Source organism: Diplotaxodon limnothrissa, linkage group LG5 (genome assembly GCF_057381915.1).
Source record: "Diplotaxodon limnothrissa isolate DT_005_m linkage group LG5, D_limnothrissa_male_GT1.1, whole genome shotgun sequence".
Classification (NCBI taxonomy): domain Eukaryota; kingdom Metazoa; phylum Chordata; class Actinopteri; order Cichliformes; family Cichlidae; genus Diplotaxodon; species Diplotaxodon limnothrissa.
Genome location: NC_140600.1, coordinates 7,692,673 through 7,711,292, shown reverse-complemented (window position 1 = coordinate 7,711,292; position 18,620 = coordinate 7,692,673).

Here is an 18,620-nt window from a genome sequence, read left to right as displayed (position 1 = left end):
AAACTTTGCGCTTGCAGAGCTAGCATTAAGTTGTTGTAATGAGGGTCGCAGGCTGTTTAAAAAGTTAGATACTACTTGTTCTAGAGGTGGCGCCCGGTCGCCTAGTATGAAACAAAGTATTTTAATCTCTCTAAATTTTTAACAGCAGACAGCAGATGCCCTGGCTGAAATTCTAAGAATTCACAATGAACAGGTAATAATAGATTGTTACACATTTTCATAGGTTGAACCAGTGGAACATTGGACAGGTTCAATGATTTAAATGAGCTTTTTGAATTTTGCTATTACTCCACTTTGTGTTTGCTATTTGTCTGACTGTATTAAAGATGTGAACAGGTTATTTGTGGACATATGTTCTGATTTGACTGTTGTTTTTGTTGTTGTTCAGTAAACTCACCAGTATATACAATTCTGTTTTTATCTGGAAATAGGAAATCCATGATATCCACACCAAGCGCACTACCGTTCTCCACGCCCTTCCTGTCTATCTGCGTGAGGATGTCTCTGGATTTTTCAGAACCTGCACTGTGAGTGTCCTTAAGTATCTAACAGATACTACTGTGTATATAAACAGTGCATCAAAGTACAAACATGTATTTTGATGCACTGTTTGGACTTACCTTTGTTTAGTCTACCCATATGGTTTCCATGTATGGTCTTTTCTGTCTCCTCACTACGAATGAACTGAATTGGTGTTTTGTTGAAAGTGATAAGATGTTTAGTAAAACATTTTCCTGTGTATTTCCTTTAGCTTAGTTTCAGTCTATCTCACACCACTTGATTCTCTGGTGAATTAGCTGATTTATGTGTGCAGAACATAGATCTTCTGTTTTTCACCTCTTACAGTGAGACTCAGGTCTCCCTTGTAAAAGAGGTATTGGATCTCAGTGGGAGTTGGTAAAATGAGAAATTATATGTCGTCTGTTGTATTTCTTGGTTTAGATTGTGATTAGTATCTCTTTTTCATTAATTCAGGACGAATCTGATGAGTTGGAGCTTGATGGTGTTGAAGTGGCCCTCTTCACTGTCATCAGTGACCATGACACAACAAGTCCAGTTCACTACCAACCTGTGAAAATCTCTGTCGTCATTGAAAGTGATGCCGTGTTCAGTCTCCCCAGATTTGGTGAAGCCTTCCTGGTAGAGCTGGGCGATAGAACGATAACGATATGTATCGCGATATAACTTTTACTCGATAGAGAAATTAAGCTATCGCGATAGACCTCGCCGCTCTTGTTCTCTTAAAAAAAAAAAAAAAAAAGGTCAGCCGATCCAAATTCAGTAGCGCAGAGCCGAACCAATCACAGCCGCAGCGTCACGTCGCGTGACTTGTTACGTACAGAACTAGTGCCAAGCCGCACGTGTGTTTGTTTGGGAAGCAGCCAGCGGGTAATGGAGCCAGCGCATAATGGAGGAAATGAGTGTGCCGACTAGAAAAATCAACCGAGTGTGACCGAAGAGAAAACAGATGATGGTTCCAATGCCAGAGAGATTGTCGAACGGAAGAGCCATAGAAGTTCCGTAGTTTGAAGGTATTTCGGCTATTTCAAGTCTGACAAAAAACAGAGTAGCGTGCACTGTAAATTGTGCCGAAAGCAAGTCTGGAAATACAATAAACTGGTGCATGCGTCACACTGTGCGCCACGTTATTGTTTCGGTGAAATGAATTTCTACAATACTGTTAATTCTACTCTCTGCAGTGTTTAAATGCTTACATATACACACAGTTACTGTCCCTCCACACATACGACTCGGTTCTGCTTCTATGCCCCAGCTTTGTTTACTTTTTCCCACCGAGGCTTCTAGACTTCTGATTGGCCAACATTTCTGCACGGTTAGGAATCTAGCGCCACCTGCTGCTTTGGCATGTTCATAGCAGCGTTTTCCTTCATTTCTGCCTTTATGTGTGGACGGGATTATTTTTTAAAACGAAAACGGAAAATCTCCGTTTTCAAAAACACCCGTGTACGTGTGGACGTAGCCTCAGTCTCTGACTGGAAGCGCTAATTCGTCATTCGGCTTTTGTCAGACTAAAGTAACTGTTAAAACTGTTTGAAAAGCTAAGCTATACAACAAGGAGAGATTGAGAATTTCCTTTTAGTTCTCAGTTTATTTGATATTGACAAAAGTTAGTCAGTTTTGTCTGTTCTTCTGTAAAACAAACTAAGATTTATTTTTAGAATTAATATTTTGTTTCTAAGTGGAATTGACAATTTAGTCTGTTTCATTTGTTCTATTTTGAAACTTAAACGCTTTAGCGGCTGCCTTTTGTGTAGTTTGCAATATTTGCCTTTATTTATCTGAAAAAGTCTCATGTTCCTTAAGTACATCTACCCTGTTGAACTTATTATGGGAAATAAATATTTAAAAACAAGCTGCTGATTATTTCACATTTTACTTGTGAGCAACGGCACATTTAAATCTTACAAATATAGTTATTTGGCTTATATCGTGATAGATATCGTTATCACCTGAAATGAAAAAAACATATCGTGATATGAAAAAATCTCATATCGCCCAGCTCTACTTCCTGGTAATGTTTGGACTGATCTATGCACTTCACCTCAGCTACCCCAAAGGCCTGACCAACACTTTAGAATTTACTCAAAAGATTTTATTTGGTCTAGAAAGTGGTAAACTGTCACCCAGGTTACAGACCCTCAAGAATGACTTGGTTATGTAGGAACTCATCTGAAAGAAGGATGCAGGGTGAAGCATTATAAAAGACTGGTTCAAAGTTCTCTCCTTTCATCTAAATAATGCCTCAAAACATTATTGCATTACTCTACAGGTGTTCAGCCAATAGGTCCAAACTATACAACGTGCCTTTGTTCTCATTAACATAATGCAAAGCAACACTAATGTTTTGTATGTTTTAATGTTTTTCGTAATACTATTTCCAAAACATTGTGGGCTGCGCAAGATGACCTAAATTTCACTGTTTGATACTGGTTAATGTAAAACAAATAGCATTGTAATTCACTCAAATTGCTGCCTTGTTGTCTTATTCAGATATTAGCCAGAGAGCCAAAAGCACATTTTGATATTATTATTTGGCATTATGTTTCATTACTCTGACAGTTTTCCTGACTAAACAATTTTTGGTCTACTTATTTTAATTTATAAATGTTTTTGTTAATTATTTTTAATTTATTTAAATTATTTTTTTTTAAATGTATTTAATTTCAACATAGTGCTAAAAGGGAGCAGTCAAGATACTGTTCAATGGCAGATGTTTATGACTTTTGCATATTAAGTTACCGATACTCAGTGTAATTGAGGCAATCAATTGCCTCAAAAATTTTAAGTTTTGGGTCACATGTTTTTAAGTATCAAGTAGTCAACATATTTGACTAACGTGTACTTAAAATAATGACAACACAAACTAATAAACATTTGAGTTTTGTTAACATAAAAATGTTGTAGTTGTGTACTTATTTTTTATAAGTTCTGTGAACTTATTTCTTTGAATTTGTAAACTTGAAACTTTAAGTCATATTAACTGCAAATATTTGAGTTGACCGTTCTCAAAAGATACAAGTACCATGTAATCCAAACTTTTATGTTCTGGAAAAATTTGACTTTTGAGTTGATCAACTCAAAAAAATTGAGGCAATCGATTGCCTCAATTTTTTTGAGTTCTGGTAACTTATTCGGGTTTACAGTGTCCAATAGATCAGACAGTAGCAGCAAAGGCTGTCATACAGTTGTCCTGCAGCTGCTTACCAGAGAAAAGATGAGTTTGATGATTGTGAGATAATTTCACGCAGAGATGGAGAAAGATGTAAGAAAGACATGACAGGAGGAAGAAGAGCGCTTATCTTTTTAAAAGGAGCGCTCAGTGACATTTGATGAACTGGAAGTTTAAAGCTAGCGCACCTTCATTCAAGACCTACTGTTACTTGTATTCTTTGAGTACATTTCAGAGCCTGTAGTTTTACACTTTTGCCGAGTAAAGAAGTCAAATCAGTCCTTGCCAGAGTAATTCTTATCTGCACTTTTGCTCAAATAACAAGTGTGTGTAAATTTTACCACCGCTGCAGTCAGGTGGCGCCACTAGCGGGTTTTGATATGGGCGACATGGGCGGTTGCCCGGGGCGGCATCGTAGTGGGGGGCGGCATAACGGGCATCGGCAAAAAAAAGTTGCTCGTACTCATGCTGCCCCGACATCATGCCAGCGCATTCTGGGGATGTCATAGGCACCGATCGGTGTTCTTGCGGCCATTTGCGGGGAGTAAGGGCGCCCTCCGTTTGCGAGCTGCGCTTGCTGCTTGCGGCACAGGGAGGAGAGGGCGTGGCGGCGGGGGATTTCAAATCACTTTTATTGTCACATCACATGTGCAGATACACTGGTACAGTACATGTGAGTGAAATTCTTGTGTGCGAGCTTCACAAGCAACAGAGGTGTGCAAAATACAATAACATAAGAACAAGCAAAATATAAGAATGGCTTGCAGAATCTTTTCAGTCTCCTGAGAAAGAAGAGGAGCTGCTGCGCCTTCTTCACTGTGTGTACTGACCACGTAAGATCCTCAGCCAGATGTACACCAAGGAACCGGAAGCTGCTCACTCTCTCCACAGCAGCGCCGTTGATGGTGATGGGGGTGTGTACTTCTCTGCACCTCCGGAAGTCCACTATCAGCTCCTTTGTCTTTGCGACTTTGAGGGTGAGATGGTTGTCTCGACACCAGTGGGTCAGGGCGCTGACCTCCTCCCTGTAGGCCATCTCATCACCTTTGGTGATAAGACCCACCACTGTAGTGTCATCCGCAAACTTCCCAATGATGTTGGAGTTGCTAATGGCCGTGCAGTCGTAGGTGTAGAGTGAGTAGAGTGGGGTGGCTCAGGTGGTAGAGCAGATCAGCTACTGATCGGAAGGTTGGTGGTTCGATCCTTGGCTTCCTCAGTCTGCATGCCAAATATCCTTGGGCAAGATACTAACCCAGAGTTGCCCTCCGATGCGTTCATCGGAGTATGAATCTGTATGAATGTAGTTTAGGTTGCACTTGAGTTGTATGAGTGGGGGTGAATGAGGCATGTTGTATAGAGTGCTTTGAGTACTCCGGGAGAGTAGAAAAGCGCTATATAAGAATCAGTCCGTTTACCAGTACAGGACAGGGCTCAGTACACACCCCTGTGGAGCACCAGTGTGGATGAGGTGATGCTGCCCAGTCTGACCACTTAGCTTCCTGTCTGTCAGACAGGAAGTTAAGGATCCAGCTGCAGAGGGAGCTGCTTAGTCCTAGATCCTGCAGTTTCCTGTCCAGCTTCGAGGGAACGATGGTATTGAATGCTGAGCTGTAATCTACAAACAGCATTCTCACATACGTGTCTCTCTTCTCCAGGTGTGAGAGGGCAGTATGTAGTGTCAGGGCTATGGCATCATCAGTGGACCTGTTGTGGCGGTATGCAAATTGTAGAGGGTCCAGTGAGTCAGGCAGTGCAGAGCAAACGAAGTCCCTGATCAGCTTCTCGAAGCATTTGCTCACGATGGGGGTCAGGGCTACAGGTCGCCAGTCGTTCAATGAGGAGATGGTGGAGGATTTGGGTACAGGGACGATGGTGGCCATTTTGAAGCAGGCTGGGACTACAGACAGAGAGAGGGAAAGGTTGAAGATGTGTGTGAACACTCCAGCCAGCTGAGCCGCGCATGACTTGAGGACGCGGTCGGGAATCCCGTCCGGACCAGTAGCTTTGCGTGCGTTCACCTTCCTGACGCACTTCCTCCTCAGATCCTGACATCCTCCTCAGTTGGTTATTAGCACCATCTAATAATCAACTCGCAAAATAAAACAAACAAACACGAAAACACCAGACATTATGATACAGACTTATAATCTGCACCGACGTTTTTTCGAAATTCTATACCGAAAAGTGAGCGCGAGAGCCCTCGGTGCACCTACTTGCTGCTGAAGTCAAAGTAAACTTTATTGTCATCTCCACTATATAAGTACAGTATATAGAGAGACGAGACGGCGAGCCTCCAGTTACAGCAGTGCAAGTAAACAAACAATAAATATAAGAAGAATAAGAAAATAAATATACACTTTAGGACTCGGGGTAAAGAGATCAATAACAATTTAAAATGTATAATTTACAGTTTGATGATTTAAAGTCTCACACGCAACCTGTCGAAAGGGGAGGGAGACATGCTGCTTCCAAATAGAGCACATTTCATTCATAATGATGTAAATCCAAGCCCATTATGTATTCATGATTAGACTCCTCGGTTGTGCAAAATCCCAGAAATAAACCCTAGAGTCTAGACAAAGCCAATCTATGATTTAAGGTGTAGGTCTATTACGTTATGTTGTGGTGATCCTCGGGTTGGGGGATGGATGTTCATACCGTAGTGCAACACTAAAACCAGTGGAAGATGGACAAGAAAAGGTCAAAGCCATCAGGTGCTCAGTTTAGAAAAAAGAGGGCGTGTTCGCCCAGGGCACCAAACAGGCTAGTACCGCCACTGGGTGGCGCCATGGGAAAACCAACCCACTCTGCTAGCAGTGAACAGCACCATCTGTTCAGCACTGCTGTAGATTTAATACATTTTAAGAGAAGATGCAAAACAGTCCACTGCCTGACAACACATGTGCATGATGATAACAGAGTTTTTCTATACAAAAAAAAGTTTAAGCTTCACTTAAATTAGTAATTTAAAAAATATTCATCTATCAGTAATTAATGTTCAAGTAAAACTAAATTCTTATGTAGCAATCAGAACAATTTCTAAATCTCTCCATACTTTTGTGTGTGTTTTATTATTGTTACCTTAAACATAAAAACTTTACTGTAGCTGCAGGGTTCTCAAAACCATTGCACAGCTCAAAGGTACTTATGGTAAATTTCAGTCTTTTAACATATCTTAAAACTTTCCAAAATGAATAAAGCTATCAACAGAATATGAAGAAAGAGCCACTCTGACTATATGTCCCAGATGTCTATGCATCGTGCTAAAGAAGGCTCAGCCAAGACTGAAACAGGGCCAGGCTGTATTTTGGTTTAATTTGAGGTTTGTACTACAAAAAGATGCAGTCAGTCAGTGTGATCTTTGATTAACCAGACAAGTGATTAAGAGCAAATTCTTATTTAAATCCAATATAAATAAATACATATCATTTAATACTTGCAATAAGTAACTTTAAATCTGCAAGTAACATCCAACAATAGTACTCTCAGGTACCTGCCTCTAGAGGGCGCTCCAACACATCTAATATTCCAGCACGCAGCACAATTATCAAAAGTTATAGTGTCAGAATCGATCAGTAAAGTAGTAATAACAGTTCTGTTCGATCACTGGGAGACCCCTATCTCTTCTGCCTGTAAAGTAAATGTCTCTTGCATTTGTCTTGTGTCTACTCATTTTTAATGATGCTCACAGGGAGAATATCACCTCAGTCAAAAGACATCATCTGTTTTTAGTCCAAGAAGAAAGCCTTTAAGTCTGCTGACAGATCCATCATGACAATCAGCCGGCTTCGAACCATAATTGGCCAAGGCATTCCTCGCGATATATATAGATGGCATTATATAAAGCAGGATTGGCCATTTCTCTGCTGTGCACAATATACCTGTAACATGATGAGCTGAGTCAGGAAGGCCAGCCTTGAGTGTGCAGTTAACAATAGTATTAATAACATACGACACAGTCTTGCCCCCCGCGCTACCCTCCCTGGAAGAGAAAGTGTGACGGAAATGAGGAGCCGAGGACAGACAAGAGTCCGCAAGTGGGGGGAAAGACAAGACGCAAGGAGCCTCGGTGGCGCAGGCCGAGGTGTCGCCTTTCAGGGCAGGAACCCCTCAGTGTGTGTCTTAAAAGGCAAGGGGGCTGCTGCGGCTCGTGGTGGCGTGCGTCCCTCATCTGGCATCCCTGTCAAGTGCCACATGCTTTGTGTCTGTGCTATGAGCGCAGGAATGGCCCGACTGACTCTCAATGCCACATGCCTGCTCACATTCTCAAGGAAGACTGAGCGAAGGGAGACGCTGCAGATGCTGGCGAGCCACAGAGGCCCTGAAGTCAAAATAACAATAATGGAGGCAGCTGCTAACACGGAACAGAATGGTAGCTTCAAAGTGCTGTCATGACCTTTGTCACAGTCAGGGTCACTTGGGCATCGGACATTATTTTTATAATTATAACACCTATGAGGATCAGATATGAAGGAAAGAACACAACAGTGCAGGAATATTTAAAAAAGAAATAGCACAGGGCTTAAAACAATACTGGACACCGTTAGTCATCAGTGAACAACACTACAGGACTGGAATACTCTATAAATAGGAAAGTCTCACACTCACACACACGCACACCCAAACAGGAAACTCTGCCACCACTTGCTGTGTATGTTTTCTATCTTTTCCCATTTCCACGCCTGTCTTTCCTACCTTCTCTTCCCCTGTCTGACCTATCTGAAAGGAACTGCCCCGGTTAGATCAACCTCCTCTCTACATCACTTCCTGGTCCTGTTGGTGGTGATTGTTCTGAGAGGAAGAGAAGGCAGACGGGATAGGGGAAGGAAAAGGGGGTGGGGGTTTAGTAGTGGTTCTTTGTTTTCCTCACTGGCTCACCTGCCTGACCCCCACCACCTCCACCGCCGCACCACCTGACAGGCTTTTGACCCCTGCAGCCCTGGTAGAGTGAGCCACTGGCTGTCTGTTTCCTGCCTCGCTGACTGGCAGGATATTCATAACGTACTTGGGCCACAGTCAAAGCGAGACTGCAAGTCTGAGTTGACAATGGATTTTTTTTCTAAATATTGTCACATGTTGTTTGACTGCATATTTACAAAGTAAGGGTGTTTGTTCTTGCTCCAAATTATTGGTTAGCTTTAAAGGTGTGATGTGCTGCTTTTTCGCCTTGAGGTATATGAGCATTTTCAGTTTCACCAGTTGGTTGAGTTTTTAACTGTCACATGTCTTGATAACAGTAACTGATTCCCAACCTCTGCTGGGATTGTTTTGAATGCCGTGCTTTATTGGCTGGTAGCCTAAATCCAGGAATACACTGCGATTATGGACTGTTGTCCCAGACTAAAGAGTACCAATCTGAAACAATCATGGCAATATATTTAGTCATGCCATACATCGCACAGTAAGAGTGGGCTGCAGAGCATCCTGTAAAACGTCCATACACCTTACACCTTCCATAGGAATTAAGAGGGTAAGTAGCAGCGAGGTGCTGCAAATCAAATGCACTTGATTAGCTCATCATCATCAAGTCTCAGCATCTCTCTAAAAGAAGTTTTAGCACTTTGCTGGTCTGGAGCATTCACAATGTCGCAGTCGTCCCAGGATTGTTTGTCTCAGCAATTCACCCAGAGGCCAGACGGTGTAAGACTCAGAGAAACTGCAAAAATACCAAGAGCTACATGTAAGACTTTACAGGCCTCAGTTCACAAGTTCATGACACCACAATTAGAAAAACACTTAACAAGTATGGCTTGTTTTAAGGGTGGCCCATCTGGCCACACTTCATGGTGATAGAGGAGAAAGGCTTCTCTCTATAAAAAGAAGATTAAACGTGGTTTAGTTTTATAAAGTTGTATCTAAAAAAAATAACAAGATTTCTCCAACTGTTTCCTTTGAACAGACGAGACCATTGTGGAGCTTGTTTTCACAGCACCCCTTTCGATAAAAACCAAACATGGGCACCTTGCAATTAATAAGTCAACCCTGAACTCCTCTGTATACCAGAGTATTCTAGACTCAAATGTGAAGCTCTACCTAGCAGCTAAAGCTTGGTTAAAATTGAGTCATGCAACAAGACAATGATTGCAAGAACAACAGCAACTTTGCAAAAGAATGGCTGAAAAATAAATCAAGGTGTTGCAATGTTCCAGACAAAGCCTAGACCTCAACCAGATTGAAATGATGTGGTGGGATCTTAAAAGAGCCGCATCTACAAACCTCAATGAACTTAAACTGCATTGAAAAGAGGGGTTAATTAAAACTCCTCTATGTGAGAGAGACTGTTAAAGTCGTACACACAAAAAAAAGTTTGCTTCAAGTTGCTATTGCTGCTAAAAGTGGTTCCACAAGCTTGTGAATCATATGCTGATTTGCATACAGTCCTTTGGAGTTGCTTTCTGTCTGTATGGCTTATGGCTGTTAATCAATCAATAGGAATGCAGTTTGAAATGACACAATGGACAAGACAACAAAAAGATGTTGGTAAATTATGCTAAACAACGTGTTCTGGATTCTGGCAAAGAAGAAAAATCCAGTTGAGCTAGTTTGTGTTGTGTGCCCTCCACTAGTAACCATACCAGGATGAAGCATAAAAGTCATAGTAAGGACAGAAGTAGCGACAGTTGTGTTGACAGTTTACAAACATCAAACCTGATGTGTTTCTGGGTCTATTCGATCCATATCTCTGACTGTGGACACAGATTAGCTCAACTTTGACCTTTATCTACCAAAAGTTAGTAATGTAGAATTGATGTGGAATTTTCTTTCTTTTTATTAATTTAAACGATGTAACTTGAAAGAAATTTTGTGTATAGTTGGTAAAAAAAACAGATCTCCAGCAAAGCGCATGCAGTCTAAAGCCTAAATAGTGATAACTTTTAAAATACACATTTAATTCTTGGGGTACACTTGGGTCATCATAATCAACTGCAGTTCACAGTGGCTGATGTTGGCTACTGTTCAGTATAAAACATGGTAAGTGGTCTGATTCTTATATAGCGCTTTTCTACTCTCCTGGATCACTCAAAGCACTTTGTGCAACATGCCACAAGTAATGTTTTCTTTGCTTTTAAGTGCTTTCTAACTAACAGATACTCCATGCTCCAATGGATGCATCACAGAGCAACTTGGGGTTAGTATCTTGCTTGAGGATATTTAGCATGTAGACTGTGGAGGGATCGAACCATCAACCTTCCAACCATCATCAAGAGAGACCCGCTCTTCCTCCTGAGCTACAGCCACCTCAATATGTCAAAAGCACTGCTAAGAATCTACAGCATTTTGAACTCCTGTCCAAGAACTTGCTGATGATCATCGCTTGACATCATGAGTGAACTGCATTGCAGTTTTATTTTGTCATTCACCTGTTTATGACACTGAAAAGTCTTTTTAGAAAGATTCTTAAAACTTGAAGGTTCCGTTTTGGCTCTGACAGCAATCATATCTGACGTCTGATGTTTCACAACATGTCTCAGAAATGGCAAACAGTAAAAATAGTAATTGGAGTCCCTAGTATCTGTAGCCTGTAAACTATGTAGTTCTTTAAATCCCATAATGCAATGCTAAATGTTTTAATGCATTTTTTTAAACAGTTGAAATAATAATAATTTTATGACATTCACTCACCCAGATCAACACATTCCAACTAACTCTGTCAAATTCTGTCTTTAGGACATGTTTATGTCAAATGATGTAAGACCCTGCAATGGACATTACTGCTCAGTGAAGACTCTAAACTAAATGCACATAGATACCAACCAGTTACCTAATATCTTTAATAATTACCAGCTGAAGACTTTGTCAGTCAGCAGTTTTGGGGTAAAACTGTGATGGCAGATGAGTTCGACCTGTATGTGAACCTTGTACCTGTTCACGCACTCATTCATTCTGTGATGCTTTTCTCTGCGATAGATGGTATCACTCCGAGACGTGGCAGCGTTCAGTAAAGCCCCTACCAAACAAACAGCTTCACTGACATGTTTATTGGCTTTATTCAAAGTGGACAATCGGTTTGCCTCGGTTTGCACAGGGTGGAGTGACTTGTCACTGCTCTAACCTGTGATGCAGAAACCCTTTATAGAAACACATGCAACCATATACTTCTTTTCTGTGCCCTAACGTTACCAAATATGGACTTTACTAAAGTGAATCAGGGTGAATGAAACAGCTCTTACTGTACTGCTTCAGTTTAGTGCCGCTTTGCTGCAAACCGGGTTATGGTGTGTGGTTTTGAACCACCAAACATATTTGTAAGTACAGAATGATTTCGTAAGTTCTGACCTCATGATCTTTTCCTTTTTAATCTGTCATCTCTCTTTCATCTGTTTGACTCAGTAATCGAAGCAACTACAACCGTTAGGCTGCTGAAACTTCTCTGAAAGCCTGAAGATAAAAGAGGACCATTTTAATTCATGCAATGCTGCCACTTTATTAGAGGGCCGTACTTGTCAGGAACACGGGGGTGAGGTTCACTGCGGCCCGAGCTCGACAGCTGCTTAGAGTGAAGCAAAACTTCTCTATTGAAAGAAACCTGCATGCGGGTCTCCTTAGCTGCCATGTTTCACTCTTATGTTCAGTGTCACTTACCGCTGCCTACTGAGTTATCGCATTTTCACGGGTGGCGATTGTGTTTCTTTGTGCGCATGTTTAACGCTGACCTTTGCTGCCTGAATACATAACGCTACAGCTAGTGACAATAAATAAATGACACCTACCTGGGGATTACCAGAATGGTCACATCAGCCCCACCAGAGCACAGTTCACCAGAAAAAGGAAAAAAAAACACACAGTTCCCAACTTGTTCACACTTTCGCTATTAAACAATTCATTCAATAGCCACTGCGTCGGACCTGCTTGCGCGGTCCTTATCTTGTTTTAACAGCACCGTTGAGATGCACAATGCACTTATTTTCCCTCCAATTAACACTGTGAATAATACACAGGTCTGATAAGGGCTTTTTGTTTCAAACAGTGTTTGTGAAACCGGGGAAATGTGGAGGCATTTTTCATTGTGAGCTTGTTTGGCTGTAACTGAATCTGATGTGCGCGTCAGCCAAAGCTGCTCCAGAAGTGGCAAGGGGTCAGTGAGCAGAGGCACTGCTTGAGGAAAGTGGAGAGAGAGGAGGGGAAGGAAAACTTGAGCAATATCACAGACACTGATCAACAGAAGATGTAATCAATGATTAGATATGAAATATTATTCATTTACCTGTTGCTCAGTGCAGGAAATATTTAAAGTAACTTTTTAATGATCGTTATTAGACTGAAATATGCACAGCAAATAGAGTCACGTGACAAAGGTTTCTCACGGGACTCTATGCAGTGCTGTGAGAAACTATGCACAGGCCGTGGTTCACACTAACTCCTGAGATATCTAAAAGTAGAATCCCAGCCAGAGCCTTTCACGTGGGGGGCTCTCGTCTGTCGAACCAGCTCCCAGTTTGGATTCAGGCGACAGCACACTTTCTGCTTTTAAGGTTAGGCTTAAAAGCTTCCGTCTTGATAAAGCAGTTAGAGCTGGATCAGGTGACCCTGAATCCTCCCTTTAGTTACTTGTAATAGGCTTACCACGATCCACTCTTTCTTCTTTACTCACTATGTGTTTATACACCACTCTGCATTTAATAATTAGTTATTATTAATCTCTGGCTCTCTTCCACAGCATGTCCTTTATCCTGTCTCTTTCCTTTCACCTCCACCACATCATGGCACATGGCTGCCCTCCCTGAGCCTGCTTCTGCTGGAGGTTTCTTCCTGTTAAAAGGGGGGTTTTCCTTCCCACTGTCACTAAGTGCTCATACGGGTTCATCTTGGTGGGTTTTTCTCTCCATTACTCTAAGGTCTTTACAATATAAAGATCCTTGAGGCAACAAAGTACTTATTGTGTGTATTACTTTATTAGATTCTCACATCCTTGTGGAGAACTTTTGGCCCACTTTTTTTACAGCATTGCTTCAGTTCAATGAATTTGTGGGCATTAGTTTGTGCACAGCTCTCTTAAGGCCCCACCACAGCATTTCAGTCGAGTTGAGGTATCGAGTTTGACTGAACTATTCCAACACTTTGATTCTTTTCCTTTTCAGCCAAATCCTGTGCTTTTAAAGAGGTGCTCTCACCTCCTGATGATCAGTTTTGTGCATATGATTAGTGGAACTCAGCTACTACTTACCCTCCTATGAAAGCCGTACGAGTTTACTTAGTTTTTCACAGGACTGCATAGAGTTCTGAAAGCTTTCCGTTTCACATGACTATATAAGCAATTTACACTGCAAGATGGTAATCTGAAATTTACAAATTTACAATGCTGTCTCATAATACATTACATGAATGACTGAAAGCATTTGTACTGACTGATGGTTAAAGCATGTGTGATGCTAAACCTGTTTTCTTTTCTTTCCCCAGTCTTTTTGGGCTGAATCATCTCACTGACTTGTTTAGTCTACCCAAACCAGATTTGGTTTGGTAACCAAGAGATTTCTGGGTTAAAATATCTTGTTCATGCCAGATGTCAGAGGAGAATGACCAGACTGTTTCAAGCTGGAAAGCCACAATAACTCAAAAATAACCATTTGTTACATCCATCTCTGAAAACACAACACATCGAACCTTGAAGCAGTTGAGCTACAGCTGCAGAAGACCACATATACAAACTGATTTATGCCACACCTACCCGAGTATTGCTGGTGACTATCCCTTCATGACCATAGCATGCCCATCGTCTGATGGCTGCAGTTATGGCTGCTGGATAACATATGTCACAAAGCTCAAATCATCTCAGCCTGGTTACATGAACATGGAAATATGTTCACTACACTCAAGTGGCATCCACATTCACCAGATCTCAATCCAATAGAGATTAACAATTGAAGAAGCAGCCATCAAATCACACAGTAAATGTTTTTTAATTAATATAATCAGTAGTTATCAAATATAGAGTAAACACCAGCAAACATGGTAGACATTTAAAACCTGTGATTGACACACAAATACATGTGTGTCAATCACATGTATTTGCACATATTGTAGGTAAGAATGTTTTATTAATATTCTGCATATCATGTGTCATATGCAAGCCTACCCTTTGAAATTTTTAGGACAGCCTGTATTTAGACTCTCCTTAAACGTTGGCTCGTGTTGCAGCTCTTTTGCTGCAGCTGTAAGCTAGCTAACTAGCTAACTACCACTGTAGGTATAAAAAGGGAGAACTCAAGTTGAAGTCATCATCATCATGAAGACACGAGTCAGTTAATTTGTATAAGTAAAGCCCAGCTATTAATTTACCATAAGGTAGTTGCCACTTTCCAAAAGATAGGGTGACCATATTTTGATTTCCAAAAAAGAGGACATTTGGCCCAGTCATGAAGAATTTTAATAATACTGTTTGTTTAAAGAAGATTTTAACATATTTAAAAGATGCCTTCTTTGTGCAGTTAATGAATGGTTAAATAAAAAATGTCATATAGTCTTGTACAAGTCAACAAGTGCAAAAAAAATAACTTAGAAACCTCTGGAATTAAATAATGTTACAGAAATAATCTGTACAAGAAAAATTATAGTGAGGTACCAGTGAGGTATTGTGCAATGGTTTCTGCTGTCTCATTTGGCGTTTCTAACCTCAAATAATTTTGTTTGCACGCCACCATTCTTCCAGTCAAAGTATGATTGGGAATATTTTCCCTGTTCCATGGGTACCGAAGTCTGAGAAATGCCACAGTACTGGATTTCATTAAGAGCTTCAAGAGTGACTTTCACTGAATGTAGCACTATCACACCATTGACAATAGCTTCAGTCTTGGTGCGGGCACTGCTGAACTTTTTAGCTGTGTTAAAGTCTGGAAAAGCTTTTTTTCCCTTCTTTTTTTAGCAACAACATCCAATCCATGGATCTGTAGCTACTGTGATGCTTCATAGTATGAAATGTCAGTGCACCTTCTGCTGCAGAGCAACAGCATCCTAGTTTTTCCCAGGTGTAACAAAGAACTCAGTCAACTTACTAGATGAATTTTCGCCTCGCACAGCCTTTTTATGTTTTTCTGTGTCCATGTAAGCAACAAGATCTCCGGCACCTTTGTTAGACACACAAAAGTCTGTGCCAGCTCTGCACACAGTGCACTACGCCTCCCATTTATTCCGACCGGGATGGTACAAGGGAAATTTCTTTCGCAGTTTGTCTGAAAAGATGCACTTGCGCTTTGGCATGTTTTCGGCGCACCGCTCCGAAACAACACAGCAGTTCGGGGATGACGTTGCACATAGGAGTGTGCTCTTAAGTTTTTTAGATTGTCCCGATAGTCCAATAAGAATCAAAATGGGGTCAGGGTCGATCCATTTCATATTGATTTCTTTGCAAAGATAACATATTTTGATTGTCTAGGATAAGGTTTGGGGTCGTCACCTACAACACCTTAGACCTCAGCGGATTACCTGTGGAAAGTTTGGTTTTATGAAGGTTGTTAGGAATTAGCTGTGTAGTAGGCTTCTTGTAAAAATGGATCCAGAATGCATTGTTTGTTTTATTTACTTTTATTAACACAATTTTATCCCTTCTCGAGTGTGAAACATGCGTTAAATCATTAAACTAAAACACGTCAGTAAAACACTTTCCTTTAAAACACACTGGCCTTGATGTGATTCTCATTTAAAATCTCACTAAAATTAAATTGTTCTCCCTCTGCTCTGTGCATTATAAATATAGTGACAGTGTGTACTCAACAAACCTGTCTAGTTCAGTTGAGACAGTTAGTGAATGTCAACCAAGTAAAACACCTTTTAAAACAATCAGACTAGGGGTGGGTTTTTATAATCGATTCATCGATTAAAATCGATTCTGGCTTGGATAACGTAAAATCGATTCATTAAAATCCTGAATCGATTTTTTAATATAAATTTATTTTGTCCGAAATGCCAGAATCTCAGGTGACATCTCACAAAATTTCAAGAACCACCAAACAGTAAATGAGAGCAGGTACAGGGATTCTGCACATAGACTTAAACACACAGGCGACCCGCGGATCAGAATCAGTTAGATGTCGCCTTTCTCACAGTCGGGGCTGAAAGCCGACAGCTCGCTGATCCGGGTCCGCGCTTTGTGTTCACGCCCTTTATGCGCTGATTCTAAAGCTGTTAGTTTGATCTCTCTCCAAACAATATTGACCGAACCAGCAGCAAAAGAAGATCCAAACGCTTCACATAAACATTGTCATGAATTCACTCTTTTACTGTTTTGCTTCCATTGCGATGCACAGCTCTCTCTCTCTCCCTCTCTCCCTCCCCCTCTCCCCCCCTCTCTCTCGAACAGTTTCGCTTTCTTCATTATTCGCTTGCTTGTTACACAAGTCTACTGTTGCTTACAGCGCTGTCGGCCGCTGTTTTTTCCCCTTTTACATTCTTCCGAAAAGAAAACCTCATTTCTGCTGTTCAATACTGAACAAATTGAAACTTTTTAAAATTATTCAAAATGCAAAATGCTTAGCCGTGTCTCTAATAAAACCGCTGTAACGTCAGAGGTAATGTTGATTAATTAATGGTTTTCTTTCGTTTTTGATGTACTGCAGAATATTTTTATAAAATCCCAGGCCAGGAAAATCACCTACATGTTTTTCTGTGTTTTATCTTCAGCTACTTTGACACAAAGGCATCTGCTGTGATGCTCACACCTTGGATAAAGTCTTGAGAGTGTCAGCTTCCTTTTTATAGATACAAAAATATGTAAATGTCCTGATCTGAATTATACTTCTGACTGTCAAAATTTCCCAGATTTAAATCGAATCGAATCGAATTAAATCGAATCGTGGATCGAATCGATTCGGGACCTTGTGAATCGGAATTGAATCGATTCTAGAAATCAGTGACGATACCCAGCCCTAAATCAGACCACTTGTAGATCATTCAAAACACAATGTGAGCTGAGATAAAACAGACTCTGTGTTAAGTGCTGCCATGGCTGCAAGTAATCTTAATTTCACAGTTAAAGGTTTCTCTGTATTGTTGCTTGTGTAATGGCAGAAGAATCCAGTGTCTTTGGGCTTTTCCCCACAGGCAAAGAAGCTCGCAGAGCCAAAGGAGATACCTTTGACATGATTAGCTGACAGCAAAGTTCATAGGAATGAATAATTGACATTGTTTGGAGCCGTTCTTTCAACCACTATGACATTTGCAGCCTGACGTGTTGGTGCACAAATGCTGCTAAATGAGTTACTTAACTTCCATTTGCAGAAACAGGAAGGAGGATTCATCTCTATTCTCTGCTGCTGTTGTTTGTCAGTCCCACATGCTGACGCCAACGGGCTGAATGGCTGTGTGCGTCCAAACATGTGGACCAATGTAAAAGCAATATCGTCTAAGAGTAAGGAGTGGTGTTCATTCACCCCAGTGACAATCTTGGAGCACACTTTTACTGCAAGCTGCTGGGGCTTGTCCTACAGAAAAATCTACTTAGCTTCTAAATCTTAGAAAGACTGATGGTGTTAGTAGCTCTGACGATTGCACAGAGCATCCAACAGATTGTCTGTGACTCCAGGTGTTTGTGTTTTTCGCTCCGCCAAGGGGGTTATGGTTTTGGAAGCATTGTAACACGATAACTAAAAAAGTTTTGAATAAATTCTGATCAGACTTTTTAGGGGTGTAGAGTGGGATCATGTTAACAGTCCATTAAATTTGCCTTACACCCACAGATGTCTTCAAGGTCAACCAAATGACTTATTGGTCAAAGATGAACAAAAAGCCTTAGAACTTTGGAAACTATGATTTTTACAAATGTGGTGTTTAATGCCAACATATAAAAGTGACCATTTAAAGATTTAAAATATGTCATATTTGACCCCTGACCGCTCTTTTACATTTCACTTCTGCCTTTCTTTCAACTTGACTCCAAAAATGTGTTTACATCTTTAAAGAAAGTATTGTCAAGAGAAAGATAATCAGCTGCTTAATT